Below are 14891 nucleotides of genomic sequence, written 5' to 3'. Positions count from 1 at the left end.
GATGCCCAAGTTAAACTGCAAATTACTATGTGAAGAGCGCATCGATAAACACATATATGTCGGGTAAGATTATTGTGGTAGATGCGTTGCTAATTGTGTATGGCAATTCTAGTGCACAAAATGAATTGTATAAAATTAGTAAGTCTACTTGTTGGTTCTAATTTGATTGTTTCAACTTTAACAAATGGTAAGGTGTTAAAATAATTCAAGTCTCTAGAACGCGACAATTTTTAAGTGAATAGGAGCTGAATTTTATTAGTTGCTGTTTTGGGCTGCACGCATTGTTTTCGTTGTGCTGTATGTTTGATGAACTAAATTGTATTTTCTGTAGATATGTGCTATAGAAAAGTGGTAGATAACTTAATTATCTTGCTAGTATTAAAATTTGACAGTCATAAGTCTGATCGTTTAGGAGTTATGCTTTTCACAAATTCAGTAACTGAATCTGCCCAAATTCTGTACAGATTTCAGAAACTGCATTGTTTGCCTAATTTAATGTTACAATCTGTTCATGGTCTTTATAAGAAAGTTGTAGAGGCTTTTCTTATCTTGCTTGTGTTAAAATTTCATAACCATAGGCCTGACAGCTTAGGAGTCATGAATTTTACAAACTGGTTGTTGTGTTCTGTCCACTGTCAGAACAGATTTCGAAAACTGTGTTGTTTGATTTAGTTAAACATTGAATCACTTCTTGGTGATTATAAAAGTTATGTAGTTCTTTTGCTGAGCTTTCCAAAAAGTCTTGGATCACTTTTTTTGGTGGCCTGAAGCTTAAGTTATGTATGTTTCAAATATGAAGACCGAATCTGTGCAGTTATGGACAGCAAAGTCTTTTAGTAATGTTTACCCTTAGTTAAATATTGAATCACCTTGAGATGTTTATAAATGATATGTAGACAATTTTATTACCTATCCAGAAAGTCTAGGATCAATTTTTTTGGATGTCTGAACCTGTAGTTGTGAATTTTTGAAGTCGCAAGTCTGAATCTGTCCAAATCTGGACAGAGCTGTTGTGTTAGCACAATTCGATCTTGCTAAGAGTCTAATCATATTGAGATGATAATACCAAAGTTGTAGACCGTTTCCCAAGCTTTCCAAAAAGTATTTGTTCACTATTTTTAGATAAATATTTGAAGAGTTATGACTGAAACAAGTAACTGTTGTGTTACTGTCCAAAAATCTGCAAGTGTTTAATTGATTGTTGAGTTGACCCTTTTTGCTAAAAATGTTTGGTTAGCCCTTAATTAATGTAGACTTGCCATGGCTAAGTTGAGATAACATATGTGTCCTGTTTTATATGTTTCTTTCTTTAGTTGATTGTGAAGTCGTATTTGTGTTGCGTAAGTATCTAAAATGTTGTCGTCTTTTTAATGGTGTTAATGATGAACGCAGATAACGTACGACTAGCTAGCGCTTGCGTATAGTCGTTGCGGTGCCTTACGATTTAATGATTAGTTTGCTATCGTCTGTTTTGGGATTGTCTTGTAATATTTTTCATTATATTCATACATATGCATCTTGCATCTTATTTAGGACCGAGAGATGATGATTATGCAAGTGATGTGGTGCCAACTACAAGATGCAGTTGATGGACGACCTAAGGAAGGATGGACTTAACCAGTGGATGCTCGTCAAGCGAGCACCTCCCCCAACAAACACTACCTAAGTGTTAAATTAAAGACAAGCCCCGGTTTTATGCATAACCGTTTATATATGCTATTTCACTACACTTAATGTTTGTAGGCTTGTACCGTGCACTTAAGTGTAGCAGTTGGTTGAAACCCTAGTTGCATGAACTCAGGATCCCTTTTGAGATGGATACTAGTATGCTAGGTCGAGTAGCTGCTATGCTAAATCAGGATCTCGGTAGAAGTCGAGTGATTTTTTTAGCACTCGCGCGAGGTCAGGAATTGGTTGTATCCATTTTTGATAACAGAATGATGATGGTCTGTGGACACAGATCCATGGGGATGCGTTGTCTATGAGACAAAATTGGAATAAGGATTAACGTGCGGATACCTGTGTCAAGCGTTTGAATGTACTAAACACATGTCGGGAAAAATGGTAACCGGTAAACCTAGTACCTGAGTGAAGCCGGGCGCGGACTTTATCCCTCACGCGACCTGAGACTGGGTCTCCCATTCTAGATATGGTGGGTACAAGTGCGGCCACTGCACGGCGGCGGCCGGGGTCAGTGGAGCATTGTATGCCAAGGCGGTGAGGCCTGGACGCGAACGGGGGATCGATGGGGGATGGTTGACATGTGTGGGGACGGAGTGCCCTGACAGGTCGTGTGTTTAGGTTTACCTTGTAAGGTTAAAACTCGATTCAAATCGTCTGCTTCTCGCAGCTAATGAGACTACTTGATCCATTGTACTGCATTGAGTAATAAGTGGAAATGAGATACTGGCAAAAGATGTTGATTGATATAATGTTTGATATCATGTATGAATAGATAGGTTCTCATCTAGTCTAAGTTATTATTCTAGAACTTGAAAAGCTAAAACTTGATTTTAGACTCAGCTAGTGCTTTTGGCAAACCAAACCCCTCAGCCAAACAGCTGCATGTCTAGAGGTAGAGGAGTAGACTCCTCACACCGGGTAAGCCTAGCTGAGTATTAGTATACTCAGCCTTGCTTGTGGCACAATTTTTGCAGGTACCTCCTTGATTTGGTTGATGGTGTGACTTGGCCTCCATCCCTGCCACCGGGATAGACGGTCGAGTGGGTTACTGCTTCCGCAGGAGAGGACCAGGAGGAGTAGCATGGCCAGGCTTCGCCATGTTACTCGGTTTTCTCCGTTAGTTATTTCCGCTGCATTAAAACGTATTGTTACTATTTCTGAAACTCGATAATGTAATCACTATTGATACTTATTAAATTTGTGGTATTATGCTTTATTGTATTTCTCTGTGCCTCACCTTCGAGTGAGCTAGTGGTATTCGATCCTGAATAAGTGGCTTTATCGGACTAGATCCGAGGGACTGACGAGTTATTCCGATTTAAGTGTGTTGCCGCCTCTAAGGGTGCGACTTGGGCACTTAAACTGGAATAATCCGGGTGGTTCCGCCACACCCACCAGGGCGAGCGAGCTGATGGACATCGCCACCAAGTTCGCCTCTGGCCAGGAGGCGGTTGAGGCCATCTTCCGGAAGGACAAGCAGCCCCAGGGCCGCCAGCCAGAAGATGTCCCTGAGGCGTCCACTCAGCGCGGCACCAAGAAGAAAGGCAAGAAGAAGTCGCAAGCGAAACGCGATGCCGCCGACGCGGACCTTGTCGCCGCCGCTGAGTGCAAGAACCCTCGGAAACCTCCCGGAGGCGCCAATCTCTTCGACAAGATGCTCAAGGAGCCGTGCCCCTATCATCAGGGGCCCATCAAGCACACCCTTGAGGAGTGCGCCATGCTTCGGCGCCACTTTCACAAGGTCGGGCCACCTGCGGAAGGTGGCAGGGCCCGCAACGACGATAAGAAGGAGGATCACAAGGCAGGAGAGTTCCCCGAGGTCCACGACTGCTTCATGATCTACGGTGGGCAAGTGGCGAACGCCTCGGCTCGGCACCGCAAGTAAGAGCGTCGGGAGGTCTGCTCGGTAAAGGTGGCGGCGCCAGTCTACCTAGACTGGTCCGACAAGCCCATCACCTTCGACCAGGGCGACCATCCCGACCGTGTGCCGAGCCCGGGGAAATACCCGCTCGTTGTCGACCCCGTCATCGGCAACGTCAGGCTCACCAAGGTCCTCATGGACGGAGGCAGCAGCCTCAACATCATTTACGCCGAGACCCTCGGGCTCCTGCGGATCGATTTGTCCTCGGTCCGGGCGGGCGCGACGCCTTTTCACGAGATCATCCCCGGGAAACGCGTCCAGCCCCTCGGACAACTCGATCTACCCATCTGCTTTGAGACTCCCTCCAACTTCCGAAGGGAAACCCTCACGTTCGAGGTGGTCGGGTTCCGAGGAACCTACCACGCAGTGCTGGGGAGGCCACGCTACGCCAAGTTCATGGCCATCCCCAACTACACCTACCTCAAGCTCAAGATGCCGGGCCCCCAACGGGGTCATCACCGTCGGCCCCACGTACCGGCACGCGTACGAATGTGACGTGGAGTGCGTGGAGTACGCCGAGGCCCTCGCCAAATCCGAGGCCCTCATCGCCGACCTGGAGAGCCTCTCCAAGGAGGCACCAGACGTGAAGCGCCATGCCGGCAACTTCGAGCCAGCAGAGACGGTCAAATCCGTCCCTCTCGACCCCAGCAACGACGCCTCCAAGCAGATCCGGATCGGCTCCGAGCTCGACCCCAAATAGGAAGCGGTGCTCATCGACTTTCTCCATGCAAAAGCCGAAGTCTTTGCGTTGAGTCCCTCAGACATGCCTGACATACCGAGGGAGGTCACCGAGCACTCACTGGATATCCGAGCTGGAGCCCAACCCGTGAAGCAGCCTCTGCGCCAATTCGACGAAGAAAAGTGCAGAGCCATAGGCGAGGAGATCCACAAGCTGATGGCAGCAGGGTTCATCAAAGAGGTATTCCATCCTGAATGGCTTGCCAACCCTGTGCTTGTGAGAAAGAAAGGAGGGAAATGGCGGATGTGTGTAGACTACACTGGTCTGAACAAAGCATGTCCGAAGGTTCCCTACCCTCTGCCTCGCATCGATCAAATCGTGGATTCTACTGCTAGGTGTGAAACCCTGTCTTTGCTCGATGCCTACTCAGGGTATCACCAAATCAGGATGAAAGAGTCCAACCAGCTCGCGACTTCTTTCATCACACCTTTCGGCATGTACTGCTACGTTACTATGCCGTTTGGTTTGAGAAATGCGGGTGCGACATACCAAAGGTGCATGAACCACGTGTTTGGCGAACACATTGGTCGAACGGTCGAGGCTTACGTCGATGACATCGTAGTCAAGACGAGGAAAGCCTCCGACCTCCTTTCCGACCTTGAAACGACATTCCAGTGTCTCAAGGCGAAAGGCGTAAAACTCAATCCCGAGAAGTGCGTCTTCGGAGTCCCCCGAGGCATGCTCTTGGGGTTCATCGTCTCCGAGCGGGGCATCGAGGCCAACCCGGAGAAAATTGCGGCCATCACCAACATGGGCCCCATCAAGGACTTGAAAGGCGTACAGAGGGTCATGGGATGCCTTGCGGCTCTAAGCCGCTTCATCTCGCGCCTCGGCGAAAGAGGCCTACCTCTGTACCGCCTCTTAAGAAAGGCCGAGTGCTTCACTTGGACCCCTGAGGCCGAGGAATCCCTCGGGAACCTGAAGGCGCTCCTCACGAACGCGCCCATCTTGGTGCCCCCCGCTGCCGGAGAAGCCCTCTTGATCTACGTCACCGCTACCACTCAGGTCGTCAGCGCCGCGATCGTGGTTGAGAGACGAGAAGAGGGGCATGCATTGCCCGTCCAGAGGCCGGTCTACTTCATCAGTGAGGTACTGTCCGAGACCAAGATCCGCTACCCACAAATTTAGAAGCTGCTGTACGTGGTGATTCTGACGCGGCGGAAGTTGCGACACTACTTCGAGTCTCATCTGGTGACTTTGGTGTCATCCTTCCACCTGGGGGAGATCATCTAGTGCCGAGAGGCCTCGGGTAGGATTGCAAAGTGGGCGGTGGAAATCATGGGCGAGACAATCTCATTCGCCCCTCGGAAGGCCATCAAGTACCAAGTCTTGGCAGACTTTGTGGCTGAATGGGTCGACACCCAGCTTCCAGCGGCTCCGATCCAACCGGAACTCTGGACCATGTTTTTCGACGGGTCGCTGATGAAAACAGGAGCGGGTGCGGGCCTGCTCTTCATCTCACCCCTCGGGAAACACCTTCGCTACGTGCTGCGCCTCCATTTCTCGGCGTCCAACAATGTGGCCGAGTACGAGGCTCTGGTCAATGGGTTGCGCATTGCCATCGAGCTAGGGGTCCGACGCCTCAACGCTCGCGGTGACTCGCAGCTCATCATTGACCAAGTCATGAAGAACTCCCACTGCCGTGACCCGAAGATGGAAGCCTACTGCGATGAGGTTCGGCGCCTGGAGGACAAGTTCTACGGGCTCGAGCTCAACCACATCGCCCGACGATACAACGAGACTGCGGACTAGCTGGCTAAGATAGCCTCGGGGCGAACAACGGTTCCCCCGGATGTCTTCTCCCGAGACCTACATCAACCCTCAGTCAAGACCGATGACACGCCCGAGCCCGAGTAGGCCTTGGCTCAGCCCGAGGCGCCCTCGGCTCAGCCCGAGGCGCCCTCGGCTCAGCCCGAGGCACCCTCGGCCCCCGAGGGTGAGGCACTACGCGTCGAGGAAGAGCGGAGCGGGGTCACGCCTAATCGAAACTGGCAGACCCCGTACCTGCAATATCTCCACCGAGGAGAGCTACCCCTCGACCGAGCCGAAGCTCGTCGATTGGCGTGGCGCGCCAAGTCATTCGTCTTGCTGGGGGACGGGAAGGAGCTCTACCACCACAGCCCCTCAGGCATCCTCCAACGATGCATATCCATCACCGAAGGCCAGGAGCTCTTACAAGAAATACACTCGGGGGCTTGCGGTCATCACGCAGCGCCTCGAGCCCTTGTTGGGAACGCCTTCCAACAAGGTTTCTACTGGCCGACCGCGGTGGCCGACACCACTAGAATTGTCCGCACCTGCCAAGGGTGTCAATTCTACGCAAGGCAGACCCACCTGCCCGCTCATGCTCTGCAGACAATACCCATCACCTGGCCATTTGCTGTGTGGGGCCTGGACCTCGTCGGTCCCTTGCAGAAAGCACCCGGGGGCTACACGCACCTGCTGGTCGCCATCGACAAATTCTCCAAGTGGATCGAGGTCCGACCCTAAACAGCATCAGGTCCGAACAGGCGGTGGCATTCTTCACCAACATCATCCATCGCTTTGGAGTCCCGAACTCCATCATCACCGACAACGACACCCAGTTCACCGGCAGAAAGTTCCTAGACTTCTGCGAGGATCATCACATCCGGGTGGACTGGGCCGCTGTGGCTCACCCCACGACGAATGGGCAAGTAGAGCATGCCAACGGCATGATTCTGCAAGGACTCAAGCCACGGATCTACAACGACCTCAACAAGTTCGGCAAGCGATGGATGAAGGAACTCCCCTCGGTGGTCTGGAGTCTGAGGACAACGTCGAGCCGAACCACGGGCTTCACACCGTTCTTTCTAGTCTATGGGGCCGAGGCCATCTTGCCCACAGACTTAGAATACGGTTCCCCGAGGGCAAGGGCCTACGACGACCAAAGCAATCGAGCTAACCGAGAAGACTCACTGGACTAGCTGGAAGAGGCTCGAGACTTGGCCTTACTACACTCGGTGCGGTATCAGCAATCCCTGCAACGCTACCACACCCGAGGGGTTCGGTCCCGAGACCTCCAGGTGGGCGACTTGGTGCTTCGGCTGCGACAAGACGCCCGAGGGCGGCACAAGATCACGCCTCCCTGGGAAGGGCCGTTCGTCATCGCCAAGGTTCTGAAGCCCAGGACGTACAAGCTGGCCAACAGTCAAGGCGAGGTCTACAGCAACGCTTGGAACATCCGACAACTACGTCGCTTCTACCCTTAAGATGCTTTCAAGTCATTCGTACACCTCGTTCACACACAAAGTCTAACCATCAAGGAAGGGTCAGCCTTGCCTCGACAAAGCCCGACCCTCCCTCGGGGGCTAGAAGGGGGGAACCCCCTCTGCGTCAAAATTTTCCTCGAAAAAAGTCTTCCATCAAAAAGGCTTTCGCGTCTCCCGGCTATGTCAGTAACAGAACCCCAAGAAACGAATAAGGGTGCATGTAAGTGGCAAGGCCGACCGAGCCGAGGGACTCCTACGCCTGTGGGATACGGATACCTCACTCGTCGCCTACCACGAAAAATGACTCTTACTTGGGCAAGCTACCCTGCTACTGACGAACGGGTCCGGATACGCAAAACGGAAGGAAAAGAAACACAACCTTATATTACGATAATAAGGTGTTCGGGCCTCGGCGGCCGCAAAAGACACATATGCATTCAAAGAAAACTGCTCCGGCAGAATCAGGCGTCGCCCGAAGAAGGAGCCGCGCCCTCGGCTTCGTCCCCACCCTCGGCAAGATCCGCCTTGGCCTCGGACGACGGCGCAAGCGGAAGGATCTCTGCCTCGAAGGTGGTTGCCAGCACTACGCTTGGGCCCGCAGCGGCCGCGTCGAGCCTCTGGACTTCAGCCAGGGCGGCTTCATCTTCGTCGGGGAGACAATACCCCTCGCTGACCCGCTCCAGATCCACGTCATAGTGGGAAGCGAGCACGACGAAGGCCCACCTGATGCCGTGATGCAGCGCCTCGCGGAGTCTGCCACGCGCATGGTCACCCAAGGCCTGCAGGCGACTTTGAGGGGAGCTTCCCGAGGGGACGTCGTCAAAGCCAAAGACCCGGCAGAAGGCCGAGATGGCCTCGGACATGGCCGCGTGGTCGGCCTCCCTCTGCCTGGCCGCCTGAGCAAGCGCCTTGGCGGACTTATCAAGGGCAGACTCGAGCTTTGCGAACAGCCAAAGCGGAAGACTTCAAACACGAGTTGAGGAACGAAGCCAAATCGAAATCTTAAAACAGCCAAAACATACCTTCGGCTCGGGCACGCTGCTCCGAGGATGCGGCTTGGGCCACGGCCAGGTCTGCTGCAAGGATTCCGGCCCGAGCAGACGCCTCGGCTAACTGGACTCCAAGAGCCTCAGCCCGGCTTTCGGCCTCGGCGGCCCGGCCCCGAGATTGGTCCCGCTCGCCGGTGACCTGGTCAAGCTCCGACTGCTGCCGCTGCGCCTCTGCGCGTGCCGCCGCTGCCTCTGCTCCCAGATCGACACAGAGCAACCGAAGGTCCGCCACCTCGGCGCTCTGTTGGGAGAGGCGCGCGGTAGCCCTGGCAAGCGTGGTCCTCAGGGACCGCAGCGAACCCTAGACATCGACCTCGCGGTGGATGAACGACGACTTGGCGGCGCTCAGATCCGTCAGATCCTGAGGGAAGGAAGCGGGGCATCACAAAGAATGCCTTAATCACGAGAAAGGTATGCCTGAAGTCATTACCTGGTGGATCTTGGGAACGTCCCTGCAAAGGACCTCTAAGGTCGACCGGAGCGACCCCACCGTTGCCTCGGCACACTCACGAAGCCCGTCCCAAGACTGCTCCTCCCGCTCATCGTCAAGAATGAAGAGGGGATCCGAGGCCCCACGGGTCCGGAACCGAAGCAACTGGCGCCGCCCCTCGGAACTGCGCCGCGCAGAGACAAGGCTGCTGCTCGGCAGGATGGGTCGCGGTTCCGCGCCCCCCTCCTCCGAGGCACCAAGTAGCGACGCCTCGACCATCTCAGCATCGGCGGCGACGGGTGGCTCCACGGCCAGAACGGCAATGACCTCGACAGCAGCCGGCGCCAGCGCCGGCAGCATGTCTGGTGGGCCCGAGGCCACGGCCGCGCCAGCAGCCTCCCCCAGCGCGATGGCCGCCTCAACAGAGGAGTCAGCGTCGGGAGCTCGCCCCACGGCAACTGGTGCCGCCTGAGCCCCCCGCTGTGGGGCGTCTTGCGAGGAGGTCAGCTGGCCGGCGAGGCCCGACGCGGCACTAGCTGCGGAAGCCAACACCGTCTTGAGGACCTTCCGGGGAGCTAGACCGGTTGAACCGTGCCTCCGCTTGCTAAGGAGAAAAGGAAAATCAGGGTCGGGACATACGAAGGAGGAGCCGGTACGAAGATATCCTAAGATACTTACCCACTCCGGGCCATGATCAATCGTGCCTATGGGGAGGTCTCTCGAACCTCGATCCCCGAAGGTACCATCGAGGTCTGCCCCGCTGCCGGCTTCGGTACCATCCTCGCCTTGGGCGCCCTAGGCACCCGAGGGACGGACTGCCCAGACGCAGCCACAATGACCTGAGGATCGCCCTCCTGCCCAGTCGGCACGGACAACGGTTCTCGGGGAACAGGTAGCTCGGCCTGATTCCCCGGGGTCACCTCAACCACCTCGGCCGAAGGGTCAAGTACCCCCTCGGTTTGCCCCGCTCTTCGGACCGGGACCCCGACGTCCCGGCCCCGGATACCGACGGCACCAGCCCGCTGGCTTGGCGACCCCTGGCCCAGCCTGAGATCCGGGCTGAGGCCGAGGCGGGCAGCCATGTCGTCGTCTTCATCATCGTCTTCATCATCGTCGTCATCGTCAGGCGTCTCCGGCGATGGCTCCCTCGGGAGCCCATCCCTCTCCTGCCGACGACGGAGCCTTTCCAAGGCATCTCGTGCCCGCGTCCGCTCGCGGGCCTGAGCCTTCTTCGCATCCTTCTTCTCCTTCCTCTTCTCCGCGGCGACCCTCCACGCAGCTCGGTCCATCGCGTCCTCCGGGACCAGTGGCGGGAAAGGCTTGTGAGCCCTTACCTCCTGGAGACGGACGAAGGGTCTCGACTGTGAGGACCAAGGGCAATCCGACACAAGAAGAAAGAAGGAGCAGACACTCACCAGGGACACACACCCGTGATCAGGACGCATCAAGAGCTGGGAGAGGGCGCCGGCGTTCGGCTTCCCCAACGTGCCGGCTACCCGCCTGTGGAGGTCGTCGACGGGAAGGGGATTCGAGGACATCCGCAAACCCTCCAAGTCGACCCCCAGCGTCATCTCCCAAAGCGGCAGCCGCCGCTCCGTCAAAGGGAGCTCCCTCCGGCGATGAATGGCGGCAACCACCCCCGCGGCGGTGAGCCCTCCTTTTGTAGCTCCTCCAGGGCCTTTAGAAGGGGCTGGAGATTTTTTTGTCTGTCACGCGGGGTCCCGTAGCGCTAGTTATCGGCGGCGGCGGTCACCACTCGCTGAGAAAACGACGGGAGCCTCCCGGCGTCATTCCGGAGATAGAACCACCGGCGCTGCCACCCTTTGTTCGAAGACGCGAGGATGGCGGGGATGTACTGCGACGCCCGCGCCTGCCTCAACTAGAGGATGCAGCCACCAGCCCACACCGCCATGTGAACCCTTCTTTCCCCCGTCGGCGAGGCAAAAAGCTCCGCGGAGAAGAGATGGGTCCACAGGTCCCAGTGGGGGGGAATCCCCAAATATCCTTCGCAAACCGCCGCGAAGATGGCTGCTTGCGAGATGGAGTTGGGGCTGAGATTGTGCAGCTCCACCCCGTAGACGTGCAGTATCGCCCGCATAAAATGGCTTGCCGGCACTTCGAACCCCCGCTCGTGAAAAGAGACGAAGCTCACCACATACCCCGGCGGCGGGGACGGGGCGGCTCCGCTCGGAGGGGGCATCCACTCCGGCTGCGAGTCACCGGAGAGAGGGCGAAGCAAGCCATCAGCAACAAGGGCCTCCAGGTCGTCCGCCATGACGGTGGAGAAAGGCCACGGGTCGCGCGACGAAATAACGGTCACCCGGTCGGCCATCACCAAGCAGAAGAGGTGGCGGCGGAGAGGACGAGGTGCACGGTTTCCTTTCTCTGGCTATTCCCTCGGGTTGCGGAAACCTAAGTGGGAGGCAAGCAGCAGAGTAGAAAACTGCCACCGGACCCTCTCTCGAATATATAAAGGCCGAGGCGAGACCCGTTCAACACTTCGCCCGAACCCGCCGCGAGGTTCAAAACTCAAAGCGAGACGCCCGTTCCTCGAACGGATCGCGCATGCGCAACGACTGCCCCGCGAACCACTCGTCCCGTCGCATTAACTCTGCGGCAGGACAGGCGGCACCTTTGGCAGGCGAAGCAGGTGACGCTTCACCTCCGCCATAATGACCACGTCAAAAAAGGTGTGCCACGTCGTTCGATTTCGTATCCTTTTCCTTTTTCCTCTTTCTCTCTCTTACAACAGGGACCGGGAAAGGGGATACCCCTAAAGGGATCCTTCTTCGCAAAGGAAACGGGCCCCAAGCCCCCCTACTGATCAGAGGTTCGAAGGCTGGCCCCTCGGAAGGGTTCAATAGCCGCCTCAGAGCACTCGGGCTCCGCGCCCACTACTGGTCAGAGGTTCGAAGGCTAGCCCCTCGGAAGGGTTCAACAGCCGCCTCAGGCCACTCGGGCTTCGCGCCCACTACTGATCAGGGGTTCATAGGCTGGCCCCCGAAGGGTTCGACAGCCGCCTCAGACACAGAGCGAGGGATGACCCTGGGTACGTTCGATACATAACCAAGGCTCGGGCTACGCTCCCGAGGTACCCTAGGACATTTCCGAGACCAACGGGAACGATTTTGTAACGGAATCCCATCAGAGGGAGGCATCGAGCCCTCGGACCCCGTCAAAAGGGGACCGAGTCTGGCAAATCACCCGCAGGTACTTTTGGAGCGCGCCTCCGGGCCACTAGCCGACCCCTAACGAATGGGGCACGGGCGTCCACTCGGATTACCCGTTAGCAGCTCACTGGAGACACCATGTTCGGCGCCCTCCAAGGGCAACATGGCGCTTTCCCCCCTCCTCCTTGCGGAAAGGCGATGCAGGGGCGTAAGTAAAAAAGTTGAGTTTGTCCTTGACCGTCCTCTCGCTCTTTGCGGAGGCTCGGGGGCTGCTCTCGCAAACCCGGCTCCAGCCAAACCGTTGACAGCGTCAACATACCAGCCCGAGAACTTGGAACTCGACTGAGCACCCGGGCTACGACCAGCTCGCATGAGGGAACAACCAGACCGGCCGAACCATCACAAAACGCATTAAGACCTCGAAGAAGTCAAATCACTCCTCTGAGGCCTCGGGGGCTACACCCGGCGGGTGCGCTCGCGCGCACCCACCGGAACGAAACGCAACCGAGAAAGGCCGGTCCCCTTGCAAAAAAGTGCGACAAAAGCCTCCAAGCGAGTATTAACACTCCCTTTGAGGCTCAGGGGCTACTGTCGGGGACCATAATTAGGGGTACCCCCAAGACTCCTAATCTCAGCTGGTAACCCCCATCAGCACAAAGCTGCAAAGGCCTGATGGGTGCGATTAAGTCAAGGCTCAGTCCACTCAAGGGACACGATCTCGCCTCGCCCGAGCCCAGCCTTGGGCAAGGGCAGCCGACCCCGGAGGATCCATGTCTCGCCCGAGGGCCCCCTCAAGCAACGGACACACCTTCGGCTCGCCCGAGGCCCAGTCTTCGCCAAGAAGCAACCTTGGCCAGATCGCCACACTGACCGACCGTATCGCAGAAGCATTTAATGCAAGGATGGCCTGACACCTTATCCTAACGCGCGCCCCTCAGTCGACAGAGCTGAAGTGACCGCAGTCACTTCGCCGCTCCACTGACCGGCCTGACGAGAGGACAGCGCCACCTGCGTCGCTCCGACTGCTGTGCCGCTCGACAGAGTGAGGCTGACAGCAGCCAAGTCCGGCTTCGGGCGCCATAGGAAGCTCCGCCTCGCCCGACCCAGGGCTCGGACTCAGCCTCGGCTCCGGAAGACGACGAACTCCGCCTCGCCCGACCGAGGGCTCGGACTCAGCCTCGGCTCCGGAAGACGACGAACTCAGCCTCGCCCGACCCAGGGCTCGGACTCGGCCTCGGCCCCGGAAGACGACGAACTCCGCCTCGCCCGACCCCAGGGCTCAGACTCGGCCTCGGCTCCGGAAGACGACGAACTCCGCCTCGCCCGACCCAGGGCTCGGACTCGGCCTCGGCCCCGGAAGACGACAAACTCCGCCTCGCCCGACCCCAGGGCTCGGACTCGGCCTCGGCTCCGGAAGACGACGAACTCCGCCTCGCCCGACCCTAGGGCTTGGACTCAGCCTTGGCCTCAGACGATGGTCTCCGCCCCGCCCGACCCGGGGCTCGAACTCGACCTCGACCTCGGAAGACAGACTCGACCTCGACCTCGGAGGAGCCTCCGCCTCGCCCGACCCAGGGCTTGGACCAACCACGTCGCAGGGGGGCCATCATTATCCTACCCCTAGCTAGCTCAGGCTACGGGGAACAAGACCGGCGTCCCATCTGGCTCGCCCCGGTAAACAAATAATGATGGCGCCTCGCGTGCTCCATGACGACGGCGGCTCTCAACCCCTAACGGAAGCAAGGAGACATAAGCAAGGACTCGACAGCCCCGACAGCTGTCCTTCCACAAGGCTCCTGCGCTCCTCCGACGGCCACGACATCACATGAATAGGGTGCCAAAACCTCTCCGGCTGCCACGACGGCATGTACTTAGGGCACTAGCTCCTCTCTGCTAGACACGTTAGCACACTGCTACATCTCCTATTGTACACCTGGGCCCTCTCCTTACGCCTATAAAAGGAAGGCCCAGGGCACTCGTACGAGAGGGTTGGCCGCGCGGGGAGGACGGGACGGCGCGTGCAGGCCTCTCGCTCCCTCCCACGCAGGCGCTTGTAACCCCCTACTGCAAGCGCACCCGACCTGGGCACAGGACAAACACGAAGGCCGCGGGTTTCCCCTTTACGCCTGTCTCCCTGTTTTCCCCCCTTCGTGCTTCGTCTCGCGCCGACCCATCTGAGCTGGGGCACGCGGCGACAATTTACTCATCGGTCCAGGGACCCCCGGGGTCGAAACGCCGACAATCAAGAACAAGGCAACACAATTGTTAGTTATTACAGACCTTCGTCTTTCGAAGCATTATCTCCTCATGGGTATAATGCTCATCAGACGAAGGTCAAGAAGGACATACCTTCATCATTTAATATGCAAATGGGAATGCGAAAGGACAAATATGATAACTACATCTCATTAGTTTATTTATTCTTGCATTCCATAAAATATATATGAATATCAACAATGTTAGTATTACATTGATACCTTCGGCTTGCTCGAAGGTGTGGATGCGAGAAAGTGAATACAATCCAGCGTGAACAGTACGTTATTACTATTCATCTATTTATAGGTCTGGGACGCAGCCCGGGCAAAAGTACATTTATATCCTCAACATTTACACATGATTGAAATACAAGTTATTAAGGACTAAGTAGTCTTTTCCTCTTTCGGTCATCA

Source organism: Zea mays, chromosome 3, assembly GCF_902167145.1.
Source record: "Zea mays cultivar B73 chromosome 3, Zm-B73-REFERENCE-NAM-5.0, whole genome shotgun sequence".
In the NCBI taxonomy this organism is placed as follows: Eukaryota; Viridiplantae; Streptophyta; class Magnoliopsida; order Poales; family Poaceae; genus Zea; species Zea mays.
The sequence above is the reverse complement of the archived record's forward strand: the minus strand, read 5'-3'. Positions refer to the sequence as shown.